Source organism: Elephantulus edwardii, unplaced genomic scaffold, assembly GCF_000299155.1.
Source record: "Elephantulus edwardii isolate Elephantulus edwardi_28Jun2011 unplaced genomic scaffold, EleEdw1.0 scaffold00030, whole genome shotgun sequence".
In the NCBI taxonomy this organism is placed as follows: Eukaryota; Metazoa; Chordata; class Mammalia; order Macroscelidea; family Macroscelididae; genus Elephantulus; species Elephantulus edwardii.
The window spans coordinates 1,245,438-1,273,285 of record NW_006399780.1 but is presented as its reverse complement, the minus strand read 5'-3'; positions in this window follow the sequence as shown (position 1 = coordinate 1,273,285).

The window sequence follows — 27,848 nt, the reverse complement described above, 5'->3', positions numbered from 1 at the left end:
GTGAAATTTTGTCTCACATACTTTGGGTATGTTGCCAAGAGAGGAGAAGGACATCATGCTTAGAAAGATGGGGGGACAGTGAAGGAGAGGATGACCCTCAACCAAGTGGATTTACATAGTGAGTGCAGCAATGGACTAGAGGGTGTCAGACGTTGTGAGGTTGGCACAGCACAGTGCAGGGTTCAGATCTGTTCTTCATAGAATCACAGTGAGTGGTACTCAATAGTACATAATGACAACAACCATGCCCTGGGAAAAACAGAGTTGGCACAAGCAAGTAGGCATCGCTGAACAGCTCTACCTCAGTCTTCCATTGAGGAGTGAGTGACTATCCACCCAAGAAGCTCTCCCCTTACAGCAGGCAGATGACTGTGTGCATGGAAACCTGTGGGGCCAGTGCTTCTTAACAGAGAGCAGGCTTTTCTAATTCTGGACATGAGTATTCTTATCTCGATTGTTCAGGTGGTCCAGGACTCAGACAAAGTAAGGGGGAAGGGGGCTATTTACTGCATCCTATCAGCAAATATGTTGATGAGGGAGATTTTTGTTTTCTTGATGTGAGATGCAATCCATATTGAAGGCTGTAGTCTTTGATCTTCTGCAGCAAACAAGGTTGTAACCTCTGCATAACATAGGTTATTGATGAGTCTTCTTCTGATTCTGATGCCACATTCTTCTTCATAAAGTCCAGTTTCATGAATGAATTGCTCTGTATACAGATTGGCTAGGTATAGAGAAAGGATACAAGCCTGGCATATACCTTTCCTGATTTCAAACCATGTAGTGTTTTCTTGTTCTGTTCATACAGCTTCTTGGTCTAGGTATGGGTTTCACATGAGAACAATTAAGTGCTGGGATTGCCATTCCTTTCACTGTCAGCATAATTTGTTATAATCCAGATAGTCACTGTCTTTGCAATGTCAATAAAACACAAATAGACTCGTTTCTGGCATTCTCTGCTTTCAGCCAAGACCCATCTGATAGCAGCAATACTCCAAACTGAATTTCTGGCACTTCTCTGTCTTTATACTGTTCTAGACATTTTAAAAGTAATCTTCAGCAAGATTTTACTTGCATGTGATATTAATGCTATAATTTGGTCATTTCCACATTCTTTTGGATCACCTTTTTGGGGAATGGAAACAAATATAGATCTCTTCCAACCAGTTGGTGAGGTAGATGTCCTCCCAATTTCTTGACAAACAAAATCCTCACCACTAGGCCAACAGGCAATATCAACATAGATGGAGAAGAGGATAGAAATTGTGAATTATTTAATCATACTTAGATCCACTGTCAACACCCTTGGCACCAGTAGCCAGGAAATTATAAAAAAAAAAATTATTGCATTGGAAAAGTCTGCTGTCAGAGACCTCTCCAAAGTTCTAAAGAGCAGTGATGCCCATTGGAAGACTAAGATACACCCAACCCAAACCATAATCTTTTCATTTACTTGCGTTGCATCTGAAAATTGGACAGTGAATAAGGATGACAGAAGGATCAATGCCTTTGAGTTGTGGGATTGGACTGTCAAAAGGACAAACAAATCTTTCTTGTAGGCTAACCCTCAGGCTGCTAACCTGACGGTCAGAAGTTCAAATCTCATCTTCTTCGCAGGACCAAGAGAGACAGCGTGCTCTGGCAAAGATTTACAGTCTCAGAAACCCTAGTTCCACTTTGTCCTAATGGGTCACAATAAGTCAGAACTGACTTGATGGCAGGAAGCTTGATGTTTGTTTTTGTTTAGTGTTGTTTTTCTGGATAAAACCAATAGGCTTCCATGGCAATGCTCCTCCAAGATGATACCACATAGACACTGTAGATTTACGCTGCTCTCTCTTGGATTGCTTGCTCTGAGACAGGCAGCCTCCATGCTTTCAGGATACTCATGTAACCCTCATGACAAGCAAAAGCTATTTCCTGTTTATGTTTTGCACTAACTTATGTTTTTGCACTAACTATTAACCCAATCACATGGGTAAATAGTCTTGAATTAACCCTCCAGCTGTAGTCATGCCTTCAGATGAATATAGCCTCAGCTGACATCCTGCTAGCTATTTCTTACCAAGGCAAAAATCACCTAACAAATCTATTAAATTGGTTTTTTATTCATATAGCACAGGGTGCAGCAAAGAGAAAATTAACTTTAAGTGATATTGAATTAATAAAAAGAATTAAGTTGAAATGAACAAATAAGGTAAAGAAGCCAGTAAGAGACGAGAAGGTAATCCTGAATTTTTTTTTTCATTCCTTAGTATGATGGTTAGACACACAGGTAGCTCGATAGGTTAAGAGCCACGCTGCAAGAAGAAAGGACATAAAGGATGCTCATCTAGATGATAACATAATTATGATAAAAACAAAAGGGGGGACTATGGGAAGCCAATACTAAATATTCGTAATAAACTGAATGCTATTTAAATAAAAAACAAAAAAAAAAAGAAGAAGAAGAAGAAAGGACAGGAATTTGAACACACTAGTTGCTCCATAGGAGAAGGATGAGGTAATCAGCTTCTGTAAAGACTCACAGCCTAGGAAACCTTATGCAGCAATACTAAGGTTTTTCACCACGAAAAGGAATTTTCTTGATAGCAATGAGTTTGTGTGGAGTTAGTGTGTTTGTCTTAGTTTATGAGATAAATTCAGAATTTATGCATAAGTGAAATCCTGTTAAAGAACGAAGCACATTTGGTCAGTATTTTACAGCTCAGTTGTCAGTAGATGTTCTGTTCTTTTTCTCCTTGACACTGAGCTCTTCAAAGAAAGCAACTGAATCTCTGTTACTTCCTTAGACAGAGTCTAGCCTGAAATACTGTTTGCTACAAATCATCTGCATGGTTTATCACAAACCCTGCATTGTAACTGATAATTCATAAATCATAGTAGCTAAATATTTTCTTTAAGGTATATCTAGGTAAATTTTCTCCCAAAAATAGTTAAACAAAGTTTTGAAATCACCTCAGCAAGCCTTATAAAGAAACTGAAGTCAAACACTTGGGGGAAAAAAATGACATGTTAAATAACGTACCCTAAATCAAGGCTGCAAAATGAAGGCAAGCATTCTCTTTGAATTCCCACTCCTTTTCCAGAGATCTAATGCTAATTCCCCAAGTTCATATTCTTAATAATACAGATTATACCGTACCACAATGTGCACTTCAAACCAGCCAATTTAAGAAGTTGGTGAAAGGTTTTCATAACATGAAATTATGAGCACAAAGAACTCATAATACCCTGTCATGGAATACTACAACTTACATAGTACAAAGGTACATGCGTCGTCTTGAATGAGAAAGATGTCAAAGAAATGAAAAATCATTTCAGAGCTCAGTGAGAGCACAGTCTAGGGCTCGCTGCCCGGACTCTTCCCACAGATGGTCCAACCCCTCAGGCTTGAATAAAGTCAGAAGCTAAGGAAAACCCTAGCCCACACAATTCATTTATTAAAATTGGAAGAATAGAATGAGGATTAACATTTGATTCTATGCAAGAATGACATCCCCAATATTTGCAACACTGTGAGCCCCCTTCAAGTAAAAAAAAAAAAATCTTAAAAGCTGGAGTTTTGAGCCTTCAGGAATGTCATAATTAAGGTGCTGTAGAGAGTGGTGCTTACTTTTCAAATGAGTGACAGGCATAAGGTGATTGTTCTAATCGAAACAATATTTGACATACATTTTAGTGCTTATAAAGTGGTCAAAGCCTGAGATCAAAACATATTCAGAAGATTAAATGGAGTTTTAGAAATGTTTTCGGTCCCTAACTCAACCATAGCCTTCTCTGAATCATCCATTTCACCACTTTACCTTGATCGGCTTCAACTGGGAGGTTAAAATATGTCTAATTTTAATGTCAGATTTGTGATGTTGTTGTTGTTATATGCCAATAAATCAGAACTGACTCACAGCTGACCCTCTAGTGGGCTTTCAGAGGCTATAAATCACATAGAAGGAAATTTCTCATCTTTCTCCTGAGGAGCAGTTAGTGGATTAAAACTGTACCTTTGGGTCAGCAGTACAACTCCTTACCCACTGGGCCACCAGAGTTACAAAGGCTGTGGGATTTATAATTACACAAGCGGAGAATGATGGGCTCTTTTAAAAAAAAATGCACCGTGTCTTGTAATACCCACTCCTCAATTGGTTGTAATTAAACAGGTTCGATAAGTCTCAGAAGTCATTTCCATAGTGACGTAAGTGAATAATGAAATCCCTCACCTCCACAGAAGCAATCAGAACAACAATAAATATTGTCAGAATAAACGTGTTTAGCACTCTAGTAATTAGCCAGATCCTTACAACAGGTCAAGAACTATCTATTTAAGATGCACGGTTGACTTTTGGTAATGAGAACTCAGTCTTTATACTTGCCCAATTGCTCTCTCTCCCTCCTCAATTCTAAGTAGCCTTGAAAACCACTCTTACTGTGAATACCAGCAGTCCGGCAAGCACTGGATGGGGCTGGAGCTCCTTCAAGTGCCATTCCCATGTTGTTGTTGTTGTTGTTGTTAAATGCCATCGAGTCATAGACGACTCATAGCCACCCTATAAACAAAAGCCCTCAACACTTGAGTAATTTTCATCCTTTCTCCAGGTTCACTGGGTTTCTGGAGACAACATATTTACAGACGTGGATGCCACTCCTGCTTCCAAGCTTGTTTCAATGGGGAAGCGCCACCAAACACTGTCCACTGTGGGTAACCATTATCGCATTTGACACATCAGTGTCACAGTGTTCAGCTTCACAGCAACTGTCATTCCCATAGATTTGTTGTATTTCATGGCCTTGTCCTGCCCTGGAATATTCCATTTGCAAGGCTTTCTTTGTTTCCCCAGAGTCAGAGCTCATTCAATGAAAACAACCTTTTCTCCACAGTTAAAAATAATCAGAGGTAATTGTTAAACACTGTATCTTCCTGAGATGGTGGGTTACAATGAGGGCTAACTAAAGAACTTAAAAGGAAAATCTAGAAATGAGATGCACTTGAGGGACTTTGAAAAGGCCTGGCATTATCCCAAGAATTTAAAAACTCGCATGAAAGCACAGGGTTGTGTATATGACCAGAGATGGCATAAGTTCACACCTTTAGCTAATATTTAGGCTTTGTATGAACAAGAAGTAAGGGCTAATGCTGTGGTGTAAATCACCTGGCTGAATGTTGAAACTATATTCTAAAATGTCTTCAGAGCTCCTTGACAAACTGGACTTCAACCGACTGATTCTAAAAATCTAAGGTTAAGTTTTATCCAAATATGAGTTGGTAATAAGTTAACCAAGTTTACAATGGCCACACACCAAAAAAACTCAGATTCTACAAAATTAATCCAGAAAGTTCTTAAACAAACAACAGTAACAGCAAATAGCAACAACAAACCCTGGGAAGGAGAACTAATTTGATCCCCAGAGTTACCATATTATAGTATTTCAAAGTATCTAGTTTTCAACAACAGAAAATGAGAGAAGCAAAGGAACAAAACGTTGTCCGTACAGGTGAAAAAAATAAAAACAAACAAACCCGTAGTCAGTAGAAACCACCCTTGAGGAAATACATATATTAAATTTACTAGACAACAGTTTTAAATTAGATATTTTAAATATGTTCAAGCAGTTATTACATCTAAATAACAAACACAAAATATGAGAATGGCATCTCACCAAATACAGAACACTTGTGGTGTCTAAGGGTTATCATTCAAAATGTCTTTCCTAGTCAATGATGAACTATTTCTTTTGGGCTGAATTGTTTATTGTATTAAGGAAAGAGGATTACCTCACTGCTAGCTCTCCCTTTTGGGGATACCTGCCTTCAACTGAGAATCTACAATGCTCAAGAACCTCCACAAAACCAGCCAGCACATCTACAGTCATGTGAGTCATTCCCCTGACGGGTCTGAGTCTTTGGGAGACCTTCCAGAAAACCACTGAATGCAAAGACCATAGAGGAGCTAGGAAACGGAACAAAGGAAGGGGTGTTGATGTCAGAAATCATGGAACTATGTGGCAAATCCAGCTTTGGGGACACTGTTGACTTGGAATTTCTTATAACTGGTCAGCTATTAATCTTAGCAGAACAAATGATAATTACAATACCAATTAAGTAGAAGTTAATTTTTTTTTAATTAGAAAGTCTGGAGTTGAAAGTACAATAAAAGATATGAAAAAATAATGAAGGCTCAAAAGCAAATGTGGGCAGGCAGAAGAAAGAATAGTTAACTTAAAGATAAGTTCATTAAGGATGATTAGAAACCATGTGTGTGACAATTTAAAAGCCTGGAACAGCACAAGCATTACAACGGGAATTGATAGAGGAGGAGAGAGGAGAGTGTGCATGAATGAATGAATGAATGAATGAATTAATCTCTTCTTAAATCTTCACTAAAGTTAAAAAATAAATCAAGAGCTTAAAAAGCAAAGGAAAAAAGATAAGTCCATTGAATTTAGCCAATCTGATTAACAGAAAGAAAACAGAACCAAGAAAAATGAGCAAAGCCTCAGAATCTTTTGGGAGAACATCAGATAAACCAACAGAAAGATAATGAATATCCCAAGAAGAGAAAAAAGCAACAACAGGGGCAAAAAGAGCATTGGGGAAAATGTATGGAGAAAGCTTCTAAATTTCATCCAAAATATTATACTTTGAAAAAGTTCAGCAAAATTCCAGTAGGATAAATTCAGAGATCCATACTGAGACACATCATAACCAAACTGCCAAAAGACAATGAGAATATTAAAAGTAGCATAAGGGAAGCAAGTCATGCCTCAGAGAGCTTTGATAAGATTAAAAGAGGATTTCTTATCAGTAGACGTCAAAAGGCACTAAGATGAAGTATTCAAAGTGTTGAAAGAAAAAGACTGTCAACCAAGAATTCTATATACAGCAATTCTATACTTCAAAAATGAAGGAGAAATCAAAATATACTCAGATAAGTTAAAACTGAAGGAATTAATTGCTAGGTGATTTATTTAAAAAAAGAGAAATTGAATTGACTCAAAGTTGATCCTCTAATGGGCTTCTGAGGTTAAAAATTGAATAGAAGGAGATACCCTATCTTTCTCCCAAGAATTAAAATTGCCAGAGAACATGGCCTTTGAGTTCGCGTCTCAAATCCCTATAAGAACTTATTTTAACTATAACAAATATTAAAAAGAGTGTTAGGATGAAATGAAAGGACATAGACAATAAGTAAAACCTACATACACTAGCTTGTTGCTGTTGTTAGATGCCATGGAGTTTCGTACGACTCATAGTGGCCCTACGATCAGCAGATTTGAACTAACTCAGTCCTATCCTGGGCCGTCCTTATTATCCCCAACACACTCTAGCCCCTTGTCACAGGCTCTGTATCAATCCAACTCACTGAACGTCTTCCTCTTTCTCACCAACCCTCCACCTTTACAAGTATGAAGTTCCTTTCCAAGGAACAGCTTCCTCCTAACAACACACCCAAAGTATATGAAACAAAGCTGCCATCTCTGCCTCCAAGAAGCATTGTGGTTGCACCTTCTCCAAGACCTATCTGTTGTTCTTTTGTTTATCCATGGGATATTCAATATTCTTTCTCAAACACCACAATTCAATGACGAATACAGTATTCAATAAACACAAAGAGGGGAACCCAATTACAATGTAACACCCTTGCTCAACAGAACATCCGAAAATCTGTGAAGAAAAAAAGAATCCACCAAACCTGTTAAACAGTGTCTATCTAAAATCTGCTAGCATCACACTTAGTAGTGAAACACCGAAAATTTTTCTCTAAAATCAGGAACAAAAGTGTTTGTTTTTATGCCTATTCTAAATTGTTCTGGAGATTCTAGCCAAAGCAATTGGGTATGAAAATTAAATAAAGGACATCCATATAGGGCACAAAGAAGTAAAACTATATTTGCAGACTTTATATTTTAAAAGGGGAGTTCTGTTGACCTAGTGAGTAATGGATTGCACTGACAACCAAAAGGCAAGCAGTTCAAAGCCTGACCAGCTACTCTCTAGAAGAAAATAGGCTATCTCTGCTCACGCTATTTACAGCCTCTAAAAACCCATAGAAGGGTCAACCATGAGTCAGTTTGACTTGATGGTAATAAGAGACAGAGAGAAAAGGAGAACTCTGTGGGCAGTTGTGCTGTTAACTCAAAGGTGTTGCCTCTTTGGAAGTTTGAATCCACAAGCAGCTCCAAGGAAGAAAGATGGAAAATGTCTTCCCATGTAATTTACAGTCTCTGAAAACCTGCTGGAGAGTCAGCTATGAGTTGGTAAAAACCAACAAAATAACAATTGCTGTTAGATGTTCTTGAGTTTACTCCAATTCACAGATATCTTATTTACAAAAGAATTAAGCACTTCCTGATCCTGTGCCATCTTCGCAATTTCTTCTATATCCGTTTTTGCAGCCATGGTGTCAATCCATCTTATTGAGGGTTTTCTCTTTTTCAATAATTTTCTACCTTACCAAGTATGATGTCTTTCTAGTCCCTTCTATTAGTATGCTCAAAGTATGTGAGACAAGGTCCCACTGTCCTTGCTTCTAAGGAGATCTGTGATTACACTTCCTCCAACATAGATTTGATTGCTCTTTTGGTGGTCCGTGGTATATTCAATATTTTTCTCCAACACTGCCATTATTCTCTGGTCTTTCTTAGTCATTGTTCAATTTTCATATGCATGAAAATATGGCTTTTACTAAGACCTTTGTAACTGAAGTGGCCTCCTTGTTCTTTAGTAATGTAGAGAAGTTCCTGGAAGCAGATTTCCTCAGTTCAGTGTGTTGTCTCTTCTCTTGACTGCTGCATCCCTGAGCTATTGATTATAGATTCAAGTAAATGGGCATCCTTTTCTCTATTTAATATGATGTTGCCTATTGATCCAATTACAAGGAATTTAGTTTTCTTTGCATTAAGGTGTAAACTGCTTATGAAGGTTCTAGTCATTGAGTTTCATCAGAAAGTACTTCAAATCTCCTTTGTTTTCTGAAAGGAGGGATACGCCAACTACATAACAGATTACGGAAAAATCTTCTTTCAATTCTGATGTCACATTCATCATCATCACAAAACAGGAAAAAGGCATGGAAAGACTTTTCACAGAGGAAGACATTTAGATGGCCAACAGACACATGAAGAAATTCTCAAAATCATTGGCAATAAGAGAGATGCAAGTCAAAACTACAATGAAATATCATCTTAACTCAGTAGCAGTGCCAAAGTTTAACAGGACAGCAAGCAATGAGTTGGAAAGGATATGGAGAGATTGGAATTCTCATGCACTGCTGGTGATTGTGAAATGGTACAAATGGAGATTTGTACACCTATGTTCAAAGCAGCATTATTCACAATAGCAAGAAAATTTAAACATCCCAAATGTCTATCAACAAATTGACTGAGAAATTATGATATATTCACACAAAAGAATACTATGTATACAAAGAACAAGGATTTTGTAAAAGACTATATAACGTGGGAGAATCTAGAGAGAATGAACTACCTCAGTTAGTTGATGGATGGGAATATACGAAGGGGGGCAAGTTAGCCTATCCAGAGGGATTAGCTATCTACTAATCCACAAGAGGATTGGCTAGTCTTGCCATCAAATTGAGTGATCCAACAGGAGAATGAGATCTATCCACCACAGGCAAAGAACCTTCACCACCAAGAAAAGAGCAAGCAAGAGGGCCTACAGGACTCACGGCCATAGAAGCCATAGCAGAGAAACAACCTAACATGAGACAGAACAAGAGACCCAATGTGAGACAGAAACTTGGGACTGCTACATCATTGGAACCAGAGCTAAGAGCCCTTGCCCAGGTTTGTTGGACAACTGGAGATGGGAGGCCAAAATTCAGAAGACTGAAAACTTTATAACACTGTCCTAAAGCCACGAGGCTCAAAGCTGAGATGCCTGCAAGCACATTTCAGGAGTTGTCCTGACTTTATTCTTCTACTAACCTGGATTATAATCTTTTAAATTTCCTAACATGGTCTTCAGGCTATTATTGGATTTTAAAACCAGCAGAGCAGTAAAACTAGTGTTGAGATGAATACAAAGAGGTGGGGGACATGTCTGATCTCATGAGAATTGGTTTTGTATTACTGATGCTATTGACAGGGACAGTTCTCCTTTGAGAAGTTGGCAAAGGTTGAATATCGCCATCCATATGTGGTCCTTGCTCTTTCTACAAATAGTGAGGAGTTTTGCTTTCTTGGGATTGAGATGAAATCCTTATTGACAGCTTTCGTCTTTGATCTTTATTCATAAATATTTTTTTAAATGTCAGAGGCTCTGAAGGCCAAAGCTCTAACATGTGAGAATAGATCCAGAAAGCACAATTAAAGCATCCCTTTACTATCACAGCATTATATTTTTACATCTCTCTCCATACTCACTCCCTCCCAATTACCTATGGACCTTTTGCAATTATAAAATCTGTAGTTCTTTTAAGAGTGTGCCTCCTTTATGAAGTCTTCAGAGACTGATGGTAGAAGTAGTCCCTATTTGACGAGGGCGAATGATTCTTCCCAGCTCTCCAATACTTATTTCCATGAAGTATTCCATATTGGAGTGTTTGGCATGTGAATATTAGTATTGACTGATTTCAATATGGTGTTTCTATAGCCTACAGAGAATGATAAGTGGTAAGTATACTCACATCCTTAGCTGGATAATTCTTAATGTGTCTGTAACTGGACAACTGCTAGCAGGTAGTCCCTACATTCAAACCATTTACTTATGTAGCACTGCTTACTCAACCCAGTTTCTACCAAAAATGGCCACATTCTTCAAAGAAGCATGTACTCTGGGGTCAGAACCAAGTCATAACTGACCCACCAGTAGGTTTTGAAAGTCAATAAATCACATGGAAGAGATTGCTCATCATTCTCCAGGAGAGCAGCTAGTAGATTCGAACTATATGCCTTTGGGTTGGCAGTCCAATTCCTTACTCCTAGGCCACTCTCTTCAAAATCAACCCTTTTCTATCTAAGAATAAAATTTCTCTGATGGGTTAAGTCTTACTCCCAAGACTTGCAGGCCAAACCTTTAAGACCTTCTGCTCCCACTAATGCCCTGAACAGCTTTTTACCAGACAACAGTAAAAGAGGTGTTGCCATCAAAGAGAGACTTCAGAGGGGAAGGGAAGCAAGTGAAGGCTCTGGAAAGCATGTGTCATTAACACATGTGTCAACCTGAGCTCACCAGAGTTCACTGTAAGGGGAGCAGGAGCGAGCACGGATACTTACTTGGAACTGCCTTTTCATAGCAGACACCTTTATAGAAGCAGCACCCAAGTTCTTTGCATCGGTCTCTGGAGACGTTGTAGTCACAAATGTCATACAGAGCAATGTCACATACTGAAAATATACAGATGCATATAAAATTGTAATTCCCCAAAACAAAGCCACCCCATTTTTAATCACATTCTAAAGAAAGTGGCTTTGCAGGGGGTTGGGGAGAGCTGTGGGTATCTGTTGTGCCTTTTGTTATTTTCTGAATTATGCATCATACAAATCTCGCTTTGAAGCTAAGATCTGGAATGAATTAAATTTCTGAACAAAATAATGTCAAGTTAATTACATAGAATAATACTTGGTCCTCTAATGATTAGTAAGATAATACATCTTGGTAGAGAAGCTTGCCAGGCACAGCGCTCTTCAAAGGAAACGAAAAACAAAGATCTAATACAATGACTATTTGGGAGTGCAGTTTGTAACATATAATTAATTCACAGTTAAGCATACAGTAAGTTAAAATTATCAAATGGGCTGTGGATTTTTTTTCCAGAATCTAAAAGTTGAGTCAAAAGGACAGAAAGTTTAGTGCCCCTTTTTTTCACACTCACACCAAGAAAATTTAAAAAAGAATGAATGTGTAATGCATTTTAATAGAAACTTAGAGGAGGGGGAGAAATCAAGCACAAAATTGCTAGCAAGTGACTATTTTCAGCATAGTTCCACAAACTAATACATGTTCAGTTATAATGACATGTGATTTCTCAAATTGTCAAGAAGTCAACTGAGTGATTGGGCTAGATTATAAAAAAGATCCAAAAAAAGAAATTCCATATAAACTGAGGGTTAAAACCAATTGCCACCTGACTCTTGATGACCCATGTATTGACATGTGTCCAGTTCAAGGCTGTTATTATTGATATTGTTGTTGTTATATGCCATTGAGTCACCTGTGACTCATAGTGATCCTACGCACAACAGCTCTGAACTCTATTCTATACTGAGCCAACCTCACCATCTTCAACACACGTACTCCCATTACTCCAGTCACTGAGTCAATCGTCTCATTGAGGGTCTTCCCCTCCTGCACTGTCCCTCTACCCTCCCAAGCATAATGTCCCTCTCCAAGGATTGGTCCCTCCTTGCAACATTCCCAAATATGTCAGACAGAGCTTCAAAATTCTTGCTTTTAAGGAACAGCCTGGTTTCACCCTCTCTAGGATGAACCTGTTCTCTTAACAGTCCACGGTATGTTCAATATTCTTCTCCAGCACCACAGCTCAAAGGCATAAATTCTTCTACCATCTGTAGTCATTGACCAGCAAAGACTATTGCCTGGATCAGGTGCACCTTAGTCTCTACACTAACACCAGTACTCTGGATATGTCCCTGCCAGCAGATTTTCCCAATGCAATCCGTCTTTTGATTTCTTGGCTGCAGATACCCAGAGTGTTGCTTGTGGAGCCAAGCAAACTAAAGCTGTTAAGAATCTCAATCTCTTCACCCTCTATCATGATGCTGCTAATAGGCCCAGCGATGAGCATCTTTGTATTCTTGATGTTGAGCTTCAACTTGGCCAAAGCAGATGGTCAGGCTTTTCCTCCTCAGCACCACTGAATGGTGCCAGCTTTCAAATGAATAGCATCTCATAACCATGTGCACCACCTGGGGACCTTAGTTCAAGCCAAGGACTAATTGAGCATATATATTATGAAGCTAAGAAGAGCTAACGGAAACCTTTTCAAAGGTAATTGCCTTCTCTAAAAAGGAAGTTCAGCCACATTGGCATCTGAAGGACAGGTTTGAACCCAGATCCACCCTGCTTGTTGCCACAGAAAAAGAAGGTGAGAAGGAAGGTGTCCCTACATTCCTGAGCCTCTAACAATTCCACTAGTTTTCTTCAGTGTGCTTTGGAGTTCTAAATGAAGTAATTTACAGTGAAAATCACTATTCCTCATTTTCTTTCTTACCTTTCCTTTTCTCAAACATTTCAACCCCTCACTTTCAACTCCTCACCTTTATGTCATAACTGACTCTTAGCTGACCCTTCAGTTGCTTGTCAGGAGCTGTAAATTGCACAGGTGGAGATTGGCCATCTTCTCTTGAGGATCACTTGGTAGATTCGAACCACCAACTTTGGGTTGGTAGCACAGCCACAGAGTTCCCGTATATGTATGTATAGTTTAAGCACAGCAGAGCTTGTGAAGATAGCGTAGGACTGGATATGGTATCACATGTCTCTATGCCAGGAGGGACCAGTCCTTGGAGAAGGACATCATGCTTCGAAGGGTGGAGGGACAGTGCAGGAGAGGAAAGCATTAAGTGAGATGGATTGACACAATAACTGGGGTACTGGGGGTAGGTGTATCTAAGACAATGAAATAGGCTTAGGATAGGGCAGGCTTCAGAACTGTTGTACATAGGGTCAGTATGACCCTATGAGTCATAGATGTCGCAATGGCACATAACATAATAGTGCAACAAAGTGTTAGGTGTTGATGGCACCTAATAACTATAACAACAAGGGATGTGGCTGCTGCTGTTAGATGCCAACTCACAGCAATTCTATAACTGAGTAGAAATGTCCCAGGGAATTTTCTAGACTGTGATAAAGAACTTTGTGGCCAACCCAAAGGTACACTGTTTGAATCTGCAAGCTGCTGCTTAGAAGAAAGATGGGCAATCTCCTCCCATATGATTTACAACCTCTGAAAATCTGCTGAGGGTCAACTGTATGTTGATTATGACCTGATGACACATAACACTAACCACAAAAATCTTTACAGCACTCTCTGAGGGTTTGGTTTGGTTGGGTTGGGTTTTCGAGTTTGTTTGCTTTTTCCTCCCAGATTCTCTCTAAGGGCTCAAACTGCCAACTTTTCAGTTAGCAGTCAAGGGCTTACCCACTGTGCCACCAGGACTCCTTCATCTTATCTCATTGCTGTGGAGTTGGAACTGTTCTTACCAGACCCCTCAGCAGTTTCCAAAGTTGTACATCACATTTTCTCTAGCAGAGTCACTGATGGATCCAAATTGGCACAGAAGTGTGACCTTTGGATTACCAGAGAAATTACAGGCTGCAATGAACCAATTTTAAAGCTCTCACATGGCAGTGCCAGTCATCAGGGATCTCTGGTAGCCTAGTGGTAAGAAACTGTGCTGCCATTCCAAAGATGTGTGGTTTGAATCCACCAGCTGCTCTGTGGGAGGATGAACTTCATGTATTATATATCCAGATGTTATGATGACAAAAGTTTTAGCACTTTCATTTCCTAATGATGGTAATAACGGTTGTTGTTGTTGTTGTTGTTACGTGCCATCGAGTCGAAGGCAACTCATAGCAATCCTATATCAAAAACAAATACCAGGCTTACTATGTGGTCAAGCTCTATTCTCTTTCACCTGGAAACCAAGGTTCAGATTAAATTAAATCTACCCCAAACTTGTGGTTGCTGTGAAGCTGAACACTGTGACACTGATGTGTCAAATGCGTTAATGGCCGGTAACCCATGGCGGACAGTGTTTGGTGGAGCTCCCCATTTTAAAAGAAGCTTGGAAGGAGGAGTGGCATCCACTTCCGTAATAGCTTGCCTCCGGAAACCCTATGAACCTGGGGAGAGGATGAAAGTCACACAAGTGTTGAGGACTTTCCTTCATAGGGTCGCTATGAGTCGCCTGTGACTCAATGGCACTTAACAACAACAACCCCAAAACACATACACATGAAGGCCTGGCAGAGTTGAGATTCACATTTCCTCCCATCTGATTTCATGACGGGATCTCTGTTCTTTCCATATTGCAAAGCTGCATTTCTTGGGGCTACCTGCATACAGTAAACAGAAGCCCCTGAGACTGCACGGCAGGGACCTCTTAATGAAGCCACAAGGAACAAGTGCTTCTACATACTTGTCACAGGTGATGACAGATGTTTATTTTCAGCAAACAGCATAGGCAGAGATTAATTCATTGAACAGGGCATAATTTTGATTCATAAACTGACTTGTGCCCTTATCAACATCACTATGCAGGTAAATAAAAATCCACTCACTGCTAGAGAGTTGCTTCTTATTCATAGAGACCTTCAGATTTCTGAGATTATAAATCTTAATGAGAGAAGACTGTTGATCTTTCTCCCTTGAAATGGCTAGTGGAACCAAACTATTGGTTAACCAAATGGTTAGCTACATTGGTTAACAGCGCAACAAGCCAAGGAATACACTATCAAGACTCCTTGGAAAGAGGCATTAACACAGTGGTTTTCATCTTCTCTCTCTTTTTTTAATTTTTAAAAAATGTCATTCCATTTATTTCCAAAATAGTTTGACCATGCAATCTCCATAATCACTTTTGTTACAGTTTTTTTGTATTATATATCTTTATTTTTAGATTAGATCTATTCAATCTGTCCATGGTGAAAATCATTCAAGAAGCTTAACTATACAAGGAAGGATATGGCATAAGAACTGGAGGAAGAATTCAAGAACCTGTGTTACGCAAATGGCACAACCTTGCTTGCTGAAAGTGAGGAAGACTTGAAATGCTTGCTGCATACGATCAAATACTACAGCCTTCAATATAGAGTATATCTCAACATCAAGACGACAAAAATCATCGCCACTGGACCAATAAGCAGCATCATGATAGATGGAGAAAAGATTGAAATTGTCAATTATTTCAGCTTTTTAAAAAATCGTTTACTGATTTACATGAAAAAAATTCATACTATATTCACACACATTGAATTTAATTCATGTTCATTGTACGTAACACATTCCTTCATTCACATTGTGTTTCATATGACCATTCATATACATTGCTTTATAAAATGAATCACCATTGATCTATGCCCACTGTCACCCATCATTTGAGGCCCCCATTATAACTTTTCTTATTCCTTCACACCCTCCCTCCACCCACCAAACTCTGTCAATTATTTCATCTTACTTAGATCTGCAACACTTTGGTGCCAGAACAGGAGATGAGGAGATATACTGCACTGGACAAGTCCGCTGACAGGGATCTCTGCAAAGTACTGATGAGCTATGAATTTGAAGACTACGGTATGCCTGATTCAAGCCATGGTCTTTTCAAATGCTTTCTGAAAGCTAGGCAATGAATAAGGATGACTGAAGAAGTGATGCCCTCGAACAGTGGTATTGGAGAAGAATGCTGAACACCCCATGGACTGCCAAAAGAACAAACAGATATATCTTGGGAAAAGTGCAGTAAATGGATAGAGAAGCTGTGTTATATTCACACAATGGAATACTATGCTGCACTGAAAAGCAAAGAACCCATGAAATATTATACAAAATGGATGACCCTGGAGGCCATCATGCTGAGTGAAATATCTCAGTCACAATACTGGGGAGGAGGGGAGAAAAGTGCAACAAGGAATGAATGGAAATCCAAAGTCTCTGTAAATTTTCATTGAAATTAATAATATTTTTTTAAAAAAATCATAAAAGAAAGGACAAATAGTGCATAGTGCCAATGTTGTAAAATGAGACTGTCATTGGGGTTGAAGGGAGTCTGGAAAAGAGGGGATAAATAATGTATACTGCATTGAAACAGATGAGGGAGAGGACTGTTTAAAAGTGATACATTATTAGGTATTATTATCATGACAGGAGTCCAGAATGAAGGTAGCATAGTACAGTGGACTTGGGGGGAGGGATTGTATAACAGTGAAGGAATTTTACTTTTCAAAAAAAGAGTGATTTGGGGAAAAAGAGGAGTGGGGAGGGAGAAAAATGCAACAATGACTGAATGAAAATCCATAGTCTGTGTAAACGTTCATTAAAATAAAAAAAAAGGTGTCTATGGATTGATGGTGATTAATTTTATAAAACACAATGTATGAGAATGATAATATGAAACACAATGCAAACAGAGAAATGCATGAAACACAGTGTATATAAACAAAACACAATATATACAACTTTTGCATGCAAATAAGTATAAAATAAAAATAAAGATTTTATCAGTTGCGTAAAAAAAAAAGTGCAGCCAGAGTGCTCTTCAGAGGCCAGAGGACAAAGCTTCATCTCACATACTTTGGGCATGTTGCTAAAAGAGGTTATTCCTGGGGAAAGGTGATCATGCTTGGAAAACTGGAGACTCAGTGAAAGATAGGACGACCTACAACTAGTTGGATTGTCTGTTGCAAGGGGCTTAAGTGTTTCAGGGATGATAGAGACGGCACAAGATAGGACAAGTTTCAGGTCTGTTGTTCATAGGGTCTCTGTGAGTCTTACTCAGCTCAATGACACCCAATAACAACATTTTCAGTCACTGGATCTCTACCCCTACCTTTATCAGAAGTCATTCTCCCTTTCATTCTGAGACTTCTCCTTTCCTCTTTAATTCAGCCAGCTTGTATTTCTAGCCATCTTCCTGATTCCCAGTTCTCCTGTCTTCTTACCTACTGTTCTGATGTTTCTGTTTTTCTCCTATGACATCTTGACGTAGTTTTTAAACTAACTAGATAGTGGAGAGGTTCTCAAACACTGTTATTCCTGACATAACCAACTCATAACTGATACTCCAGCATGTTTTCATGATCTGGGTTCATGATTTGAGAACCCACCTCTGGGTTCATTTAGGTGTCCCTGAAGATATCTTCATGAACCCAGCATGTTTGCTAGAGAAGATCAAGAATTAGAGCCTACAACATGGAATACATCTCAATATTAAGAAAACAAAAATCCTCACCACCAGGCCAAAAGGCAGCAAGATGATAGATGGAAAAGGGATTGAAGTTAATAATTTCATCATACTTGGAACCACAATCAACACCCTTGGGCACCATGAGTCAGGAAATCAAAAGACAAGTTGCATTGGGAAAATCTCTCAATGACCTCTCCAGAGCTGGTTCTTATGCATCTCTCAATTGGTTATGCATCTGAAAGCTTGATCACAGAAGAATTGATGCCTTTCAGTTGTGGTGCTAGAGAAGATTATTGCATACACCATGGACTGAAAAGAGAACAAACAGGTCTGTCCTGAAAAAAGTGAAACCAGGATGTTCCCTGGAGACAAGAATGGTGAAACTCTGTCTCATACTCCAGGCATGTTGTTAGGAGGTCCCAGACCTCCGAGAAGGACATCATTCTTGGAAAGCTAGAATGTTCCTTAGAAATGAGGGAGCTCTGGTGGCCTTGTGGCAAGAAGCTATGCTGCAATCCGGAAGGTGCACGGTTCAAATCCACCAGATGCTCTGCTGGAGAAGGAGGGGCAATCTTCTCCTGTGCCAGTCGGATACAATCTGACAGTACACACATACACAATAATAAAATAAATAAATAAATAGATAAAAATAATTTTTAAAAAAGGAGTGAGGATGGCAAGACTTTGTCTCATATACTTTGGACTTAGAAGTGACCAGTCTCCGAGAAAGACATCATGGTTAGTAAACTAGAGGGTCTAAAAAAAGAAGACCCTCAATGACATGGAAAGACACAGTAGCTTTAACAACGGGCAGAGCAAGAGAGGAAGGCCATTGGTGAGATGGATTGACACAGTGACTAGGACAATGGAGTCAAGTATCTTAGAGATTAGGAGGTTGGCTCAGGATAGGGCAATGCTCAGAGGCAGTGTTCACAGGGTTGCTATGAGATGCAGTAAACTTGATGGCACATAACAACAACAACAATCCAGGGCACTCGAGTCATTTCATTACTCATCTCAGGAAACAGTTAAGTAGAGCACCACTGATGATGGCATTGAGCACTGATGTTTTCTAGAACAGACCTAAAACACTTCTAGATGGCCCCAGTACTTCTTGTGCTGTTAGGTATCTTCAAGTCTCACTCAGAGCAACATCATACACAACAGAATAAAACCCTTCCCAGACCTGGGTCATTTCCACAATCTATATTGGAGACCATAGTTACAGCTACTATATCAATCCATGTTGTTGAAGGTCTTTTTTTCCAACCCTCTAGTTTACTACGCATGGTATCTTTCTCGGGGATTAGTTTCTCCTGATAATAAGTCTGTGAGACAAAGTTTTACCATCTTTACACCTAAAGAGCATTCCGGCTGCACTTTTTCTAAGGCAGGTGTGTTCACTCTTTTAGCAAACTTGGTGTAGTCTATATTCTCCACTAACACCATAACTCAAAAATATCAATTTTTCATCAGTCTTCTTTAGTTATGTCCCGCTCTTACATGCAATTGAAAATGCCATGAGGCAAATGAAGTATCCTGATGTGGATCAGGCACCTTCAAGGTGGCATCTCTGTTTTTTAATGCTTTAACAAAGTCTTTGGTTTATAAATTTTTCTCATGCCAACGTGAAATTTGTATTCTCTCTCTCCAGTCCGTGGGCCAATTCCTCACACTGCAGTTTTTTGTGTAGCCCATCCCAGCCGAAGGCTCGTCTCTAGTGCTTTAATGTGGCTGACGGGTTTTCTCCTCACATCCTTCACCTCTCCTCTCTCACTATTAGTCATTCTTCTCAGAATATTTTTTAGAAAGATGTCTTTGTCAGAGTGACTCAAAGGACTTAACACTACACAGCCAGACGGAGGCAGAGCAAGAGCCAAAATTCACTCTATTAACCCCATTTTCAGCTCTTTCTATCTTGGAGTTACACATTCCTAATTAAACATTCTTATATCCTAAGAGGATAACATTATAAGAGGATATCCTTCTGTGGAAAGATGAGATATGTTGACATGTGTGGTCAACCATCAACCATGTGGAGGTCATTCTGCATTCTTGAGATTTAACTTTTCTTCTGGAAAGAAATCTCTGAGAGATTTCTGAGAGACCTCTAGGAGTGTTCTCTCTGAGAAGTGCAAGCGTTTAATATGCTCGGCTGCTAACGAAATGTTGGTGATTCGGATCCACCCAGACATACCCCAGAAGGGAGACCTAGTAACTGGCTTCCAGTAAATCAACCACTGAAAACATGGAGGTTCTGCCCTGTTGCACACAGGATGTGACTCTGTGGGGAGAATGTGCCATGAAAAAGGAATACATGAGGCTGGTCAGCGTGGATGCCAAGACATCAACCCTCAGTCCTAGCACGGTGCTCTAGTCCTGTGGTTCCATGGCAGAATTACTACAGATAGCAACACCACCTCACAGAGAGGGTTTCTGAAGTAAAGACTAAGCTGAAAAAGAACATACGTGATCATGAACACAATAAAATTGACATGGAAGAAATTTCTCACTAAAATTTAGCTCTCCTTCAACTCCTGGCAGAAACAATCTTTCAGCAAAGTTGATTTTAAAGAGGTATGCAAAAAAAAAAAAAGATAAAAAAGAGCTGTGTCTAAAATGTAAGCTTTCTTTTTCCCACTAACATTTACCATAAAACCAGAGTCATGTTCCAACAGAAAATTCTTAGTGGTCTAATTGGATAAGGGCTAACAAGAAAATGTACTTTTCTGAGGGAATGCTAGCATCCCTGAAGATATAAGAGTCTTCAGCCAGCACACTCTCTCACTCTCTCCTGTAACCAGTGTATTTCAAAGGTCAATATTCAGAGCATTCAGGTCTCACTGCCCCTTCCTGTCTGGAGAGTAGTGATAGAGTAACAGAACTGGACCAAAGTGCTGCTCTCAAGGACAGAAGTCACATATCAACATTCAGCATAAAAATCTCTCCAAATTGTAGGCCCTGGATTTTAAAACACACACACACTCACACAAAAAAAAAAACCTCTATAAATTTTAAACTCCATATCAATTTGTCTTAGAACAAAGGATATCAATTCTCCGGGAACTTGAAAAATCAAAACAAAGAAAAAGAAACAGAAGAGGAGAGCATATGGAACTCATTACCACCACCAAGTGAGCAAGCGAGGCTGAAGATCCAAATGGGTTCATAAAGAGTTTAAATAATGTGTGCAGAGCACACACACACACACACACACACACACACGGGCGCCTGGAGTTCAGACACTGGGTATCTGGAGTTCATTTTTAACTTTGTGAAGTTAGGATCTGAGAGGTGCAATGGCCAAAATTCACAGGACCCAGGAATACAACAGAATCCGACTGTCATGCTGTGTTTTGATTCCCCACTGTGCCTTATAAGCCACTTCAGAAAAACTACACAAACAGCATATGTAAGGTGCTGCACAGTTCACAAAGCACTGACACAGAAGCTGATTCCTTTTCACAATGACTTGTTGAGAGAATCTTACCTGGGCAACCTAACAGACAATAGAGATAAAATATCACTAACGGGTAAAAGAGAAGGTCATTCAGGCAAATTGCCTGGGTTCATACTGAAGTGCTCCACCTCCCACCAGTGACCTTGGGCAGCCCAAGCCAAAGTGTTCTCAACTATAACACAACCATAACAGTATCTCTGTGGTGAGGTGGATTAAGAATCAAATAAAACCGATTTAAAAATAGTATTTGGAACATATCATTTTCTATATTGTTGTTGTTAGTATCACTGAGCTGCATATGACTAATAGTTACCCTGTGAACAACAAACCTGAAATCTGTCATATCCTGCCATCCGCATCACCCTGACACACTTGAGTCCATTTGCCACAGTCATTGTATCAATCCGTCTCACTGAGGAGGGTTCCTCTATTTTGCTGACTCTCCACCTTTCCAAGCATGACATCCCTTTCCAAGGAACAGTGTCTCCCAGCAACATGCCCAAAGTGTGTGAGACAAAGCTTTGTCATCCTTGCCTCCAAGGAGCACTCTGGCTGTTTTGCCAATCCATGGAGTATTCAGCACTCTTCTCCAACAGCACAACTTGAAGGCACCAATTCTTCTTTGGTCATCCTTATTCATTGTCCAGCTCTCAGGTGCTCAGCAAGTGATTAGAAAGACCATGGCTTGAACCAGGTGCACCTGAGTTTTTAATCTGGTAGCATTGCTCTCCAGGACTTTGGGGAGGTCTGTGACATCAGGCTTTCCAAATGCTATGTGTCTCCTAATATCCTGACTGCTGGCTCCAAAGTTACTGATTGTAGATCCAAGTAAGATGAAATCATTGACAATATCAATCTTTTCTCAGCCCACCATTATGTTACCTATTCCTGTGTTAGCTATTACTGTTTTTATTACCGTAATTATTCCCACATTAAAGATAAAAGAAATTGTGACTGTCCATTCCTGGGGAAAGGAAACACATGTCCCATTGGTCTTTGTCTCTTCAAGAATTAAAAAACACCATACATAACATTTCATAGTTACTACATATTATATACACATACACAAGGCAACTAAAGAACACAGCCTTTGAGCCGTAGTGCTGGAGAATATTGAATGTACTATAGACTGCCGAGTCTAAAGTACTCGCTGAAACTGAGGAGGACCTCATGCAGTTACTGCAGAGGGTCAAGGACTGCAGCCTTCAATATGGACTGAGGCTCAATGTTAAGAAGACAAAAATTCTCACCACTGGACCAATCGGTAGCATCAGGATGGATGGTGAAGAGATTGAAATTGTTCACAGCTTCAGTTTGCTCGGCTCCACAGTCAACAGTCTTGGCACCAGCAACCAGAAAATCAAAAAACGTATTGCGATGGGAAAGTCTGCGGTTAGGGACCTCTCTAAAGTACTCAAGAGCAACGGTGTCTCTCTGGAGACTAAGGTGCGCCTGATACAGACCATGGTTTTTGCAATCACTTGTTATGCATCAGAGAGTTGGACAATGACTAAGGAGGATAGAAGAAGAATTGACGCCTTTGAGCTGTGGTGCTGGAGAAGAGTATTGAATGTACCATGACTGCCAAGAAAACAAACAGATTCATTCTAGAGAGGGTTAAACCAGGCTGCTCCTTGGAGGCAAGGATTCTGGGGCTTCGTCTGACATACTTTGGACATGCTGTAAGGAGAAACAGGTCTTTGGAGAGGGAAATCATGCTGGGTAGAGTAGAGGGACAGCGCAGGAGGGGAAGACCCTCTATGAGATGGATTGATTCAGTGACTGCGGTAATTAGGATGGATGTGTCAGAGGCAATGTGGTTGGCACAGGATAGAGCAGGGTTTAGGGCCATTGTACATAGGGTCACTATGAGTCGCAAACGACTCGACAGCACACAACAAGAACAACTATAGACTGCCAAAGAAACAAGCAAGTCTGCCTTGGAGGAAGAGCAGCCAGAGTGGTCTTAGAGGCAAGAATGCTAATACTTGCACTTACATTGTCAGGAGGGACCAGTCCTTGGAGAAGAGAACGCGCTTGGAAAAGTGGAAGGTCAGGGAAAGTGAGGAAGAGCTTCAGCAAGACGGACTGGCACGTGGACAGCAGCACCAGGCTCGAGCCCAGAGATGATCGTGGGCTCTCACCCTCACACAGGATCAGGCGGGGTGGTTTTTTTTTACACAGGGTTGCTGTGTGTTAGACTCAGCTCAACGTCACCTAACACCACCAACAACAACACACATACACACACACACACCCCTACAATTGCCACACTGATCACAAATGGCTGAGTAGAACTGTGCTTCACTAGGTTTTTGATGGGTGGCTTTTCAGAAGCAGGCACCTCTGGATGGACTTGACCTGCACGACTCAGAGGCTCCACCCATATAAAAATACATTTAATACAAGTATTTTTAAAAGTCAAATTACTAAATTTACACTGTTTATTCAAAATTTTGAAAGGAGTGCATCAGGGATGTGTCCTGTCTCCATAGCTTTTCGAACTATATGCATAACAGATCATTTGAGAGGCAGGGCTTTATGAGGAGAAATGTGTCATCAGGATTAGATGGAGACTAATCAATAAACCTTGTTATGCACATGGAACAACCCTGCTTGCTGAAACTGAAGACCTGAAGCACTCGCTGCAGAAGGTCAAACACTGCAGCCTTCAATATGAATTGAAACTTGACATCAAGATTCTCACCACTGGGCCAAATGTCAGCACCATGATATATGGAGAAGAGATTGAGATTCTTAGAAATTTCAGCTTGTTTGTTTCCACAAACAAGCAGACTATGGTCTTTGCAATTACTTGCTATGCATCAGGGAGCTAGACAATGCCCAAAGATGATGGAAGAAGAATTGATGCCTTTGAGTTGTGGTGTTGGAGAAGATTCTTGAACATATCACGGACTGCCAAGAGAATGGGTCTGTCCTGCAGAGGATGAAACCAAGTTGTTCCTTGGAGGCAAGGATTTTGGAGCTCCATCTCACATATTTTGGGTATTCTGCCAGCAGTGACCAGTCCTTGGAGAAGGACATGATGCTTAGAAGGGTGGAGGGACAGTGCAGGAGAGGAAGACCCAGGATTAGATGGATTGATACAGTAACTGAGGTAATGAAGGTAGGTGCATCAGAGGTGGTGAGATTGGGTCAGGATAGTGCAGGGTTCAGAGCTACTGTACATAGAGTCACTATGAGTTGGAGTTGACTCAATGACACATAAGAACAACTGTTTAAGCAATGCTTTTCACACACTTGCTAAATTGGAGGCACATGTCTTAAGTCTATGTCTTATACAATGATAACCCAATCCTCCAAAGCATGCAAAATCAAATTTTGCTGATGGGCTGAAGGACTTTTCCTTCTATTCCAGAGGAAATTGTCATGTCCAGGTCAAGTCTATAATGTGTTCAAGAGAACTCAGTCAATAGTACTCACTTACAAGTACTTGGTAAGCCTCTATTAAATGTCAAACATGCACAAGGAGGACAGAAATAAATGAGACAAGAATCTCTGACTTCCAAAGAGAGTGCTAGACACCCTTCAGAGATACAATCCCTGTCCTCTGGCTCACAGCCCTGAGACAACCTGATATGAAGTCATTTGCACATCCTTAACACATTCTTTTTAAGAGAACCTTTTGTCATTTCTCCATTGTTTTACACATTCATTCACCTACCACCTACTCTGTCACAGGAACGTGCTGGGCATTAATATTAGACCAGAGAGTAAGACATGGACCCTGCCACAAAGTCAACACACAGTCTCCAAGGGAGAGGAATCAACACTCAGCAAAATGTGACACATGAGCACAGGAGAGAAGAGGAGGAACAGGACCAGTGGGCAGTGAAGAACTATCCGGAACGGTGCTCATCAGGGTTAGACTGAATTTTAAAACACAGGTAAGATGTGGAGAAATCAGGAAGGCCCACATGGGCAAAGGCATGGAGGTGCATAAGGAGTCAGTACGTGTGAGCAGCTGAAAGTTGTTGAACAGCTAGAAGAGGGCTGTGCATTTGAGGGTAGCATCTGAAGTCGACACCAACCCAGGACAAATCCTAGGTGCTGACTTTTTTCCTGGAAATTCTTCACTCTTTTCTGGGAAGCTCTTCAGAACCTTCTTCAGGAAGCCCTTGACAGTTTTTAAAGAAGGTGGTTTCGTGGAGCAGAAGAGGGAGAACGCAGTAAGAAGGCACTGGAGTGTGGAGTGAGGAGGCTGTCAGAATAGAGAAGGTGGTTCTGATGAGAGTTTGAACTAATGCTTCAGGTGGAGAGACGAGGATACTGAGCGACTGCAGTGCTGACCTGGAACTCTGCTGGAAGATCCCTTGTGCCATACGCAGGTGCATCAGAGACCTCCTTGAGACTAAGCCTGGACGTTCGAGATACCTTGTCTGTTCCACTCCAACTCTGGACAGTTGCAGCCAGTGTCCACTAGGGGGCGTCCGCCAACAACAAAAAATCTGAGCTGTCAAAGGCCACAGTTTAAAGCACAAGGCGAGAGTGGATAGATAATGAACACTGTATAAAACATAAGAAGCGCTCTGTGAAAGGAATGTATGATTCCCACAATTAGCAATCCAGAACAAAAGGTGCATTGCAGAGTGGAGTGGGACTGGGGAAGGGAGGAGGAGGGAGGAAAATGTGCCACCATGAACGAATGAAATCCCAATCTTTTCACAAATTTTCGTTAAAATAAAAAAATACATATTTTTAAAAAACATTACAAGATCAAGATGTTTACAAAACTAAGCTTTGTAACTTCTTTCTCATCAAGCCAATATATACATTTACGCACACAACTATATAGAATGAAATTCTACAAAAGATAATAAAGACAATACTGTATTTCTTCTACATTTATCCTCCGAACTGGAAAAATAGTGAAAATAAGGGCAAAATGCAGAAGGATCATCTTGAAACAACAATGAAAGCCCAGTCCTGCTGCAGATAAGCATCCAGTGTGAAAATGATCTCTGCTCTGAGCTCCAGGGAGTCAGCTGAGGGAGTGTCCCCTGGGCTTACCTCAAAGGAACAGCTGAGATGACACCAGCAGGAGTCGCCAGCCCTCCCCAGTCATGGGCCCCACACACGCTACAAAGGCGGATCTCTGGCTGGTCCACAATGGCCCTGCATGGTCCTACCTGGAGCCAGGTTTTCGTGCATAATGACTAGTCTCCAGTAGCTCCCAGGTGCACTTCACACCTAGAGAGAGAAATGATGTTACTGCTGCTGTTGTTGTTGTTAGGAGCAACTGAGTCAAGTGCAACTCTCAGCCACTGTATGATCTCAGCCCTGTCCTCTTCTGTGCCATCCTCACAGTCTCTGACACACTCAAATCCATTGCTGCAGTCACTGGGTCAGTTCACTTGAATGAAGGTCTTCCTCTCCTTCACCATACCACTACCTTACCAAGACTGCTGTCCCTTCTCCAAGGAGTAACCTCTCCTAGCAACATGCTCAAAATATGTGAGATGACGTTTCATCATATTTGTTTCTAAGGAGCGCAGTGATTGCTCCTTCTCCAAGGCATGTCTATTTGTTCTTTTAGAAGTCTATGGGATATTCAGCACTCTTCTCCAACCCACGAGTTCAAAGGTATCAATTCTTCTTCTGTCATCCTTATTCATTGCCTGGCTCAAAGATGCATAGCAAGGGACTGAAAAGACCATGGCATGAATTGAGTACACTTTAGTCTTCAAATTGATATCATTGCACCTCAATAATTTGGAGAGGTCCTTGACTGTAGACTTCCCAGTGCAATACATCTCTTGATCTCCTTACTGTTGGTAGCAAGGTTATTGATTGTGGATCCAAATAAGATGAAGTGGTTGCCAGTCTCAATCTTTTCTCCCCCTATCATGATGTTGCCTATCAGTCCAGTTGCAAGGACTTCTTTCTCCTTGTCTTAAGATGAAATCCATAATTGAAGATGCAGCCCTGGATGGGCTCACCATGTCTATGACAGGAAGTTGGAGGCAGCTAGTGAGAGAGATCTTTATTTGTTCCTATTACCAAGCAAGGTGATCCAACAGATTATGGAAATTACTGAACAATATCAATATCACCTTCAAACAAAATGCTATTGAAGATAATTCAAAATGGCTAGAACAGTACATATACAAGGAACTGTTAAATGTACAAGCTGGATTTAGAAGAGGCCATGGCACCAGGGATAACTTTGCTGATGTTGGATGGATCCTGTCTGAAAGCAAAAAATACCAGAAGAATGTCTACTTGTGTTTATCGACTGTGTAAAAGTATTTGACTGTATGAATCATAACAAGTTATGACTAACATAATTATAAACACTTAATAACATAATAACATAAATAATGAACACTTAATTGTGCCCATGCAAAATCACGAGGCTATTGTGCAAACAGAGCAAGGAAACACCACATAGTTTAAAACTAGGGAAAATGGAAGACTCAATGTTGTGAAAATGGCAATACTACCAAAAGCAATTTACACATTTAATGCAATCCCAATA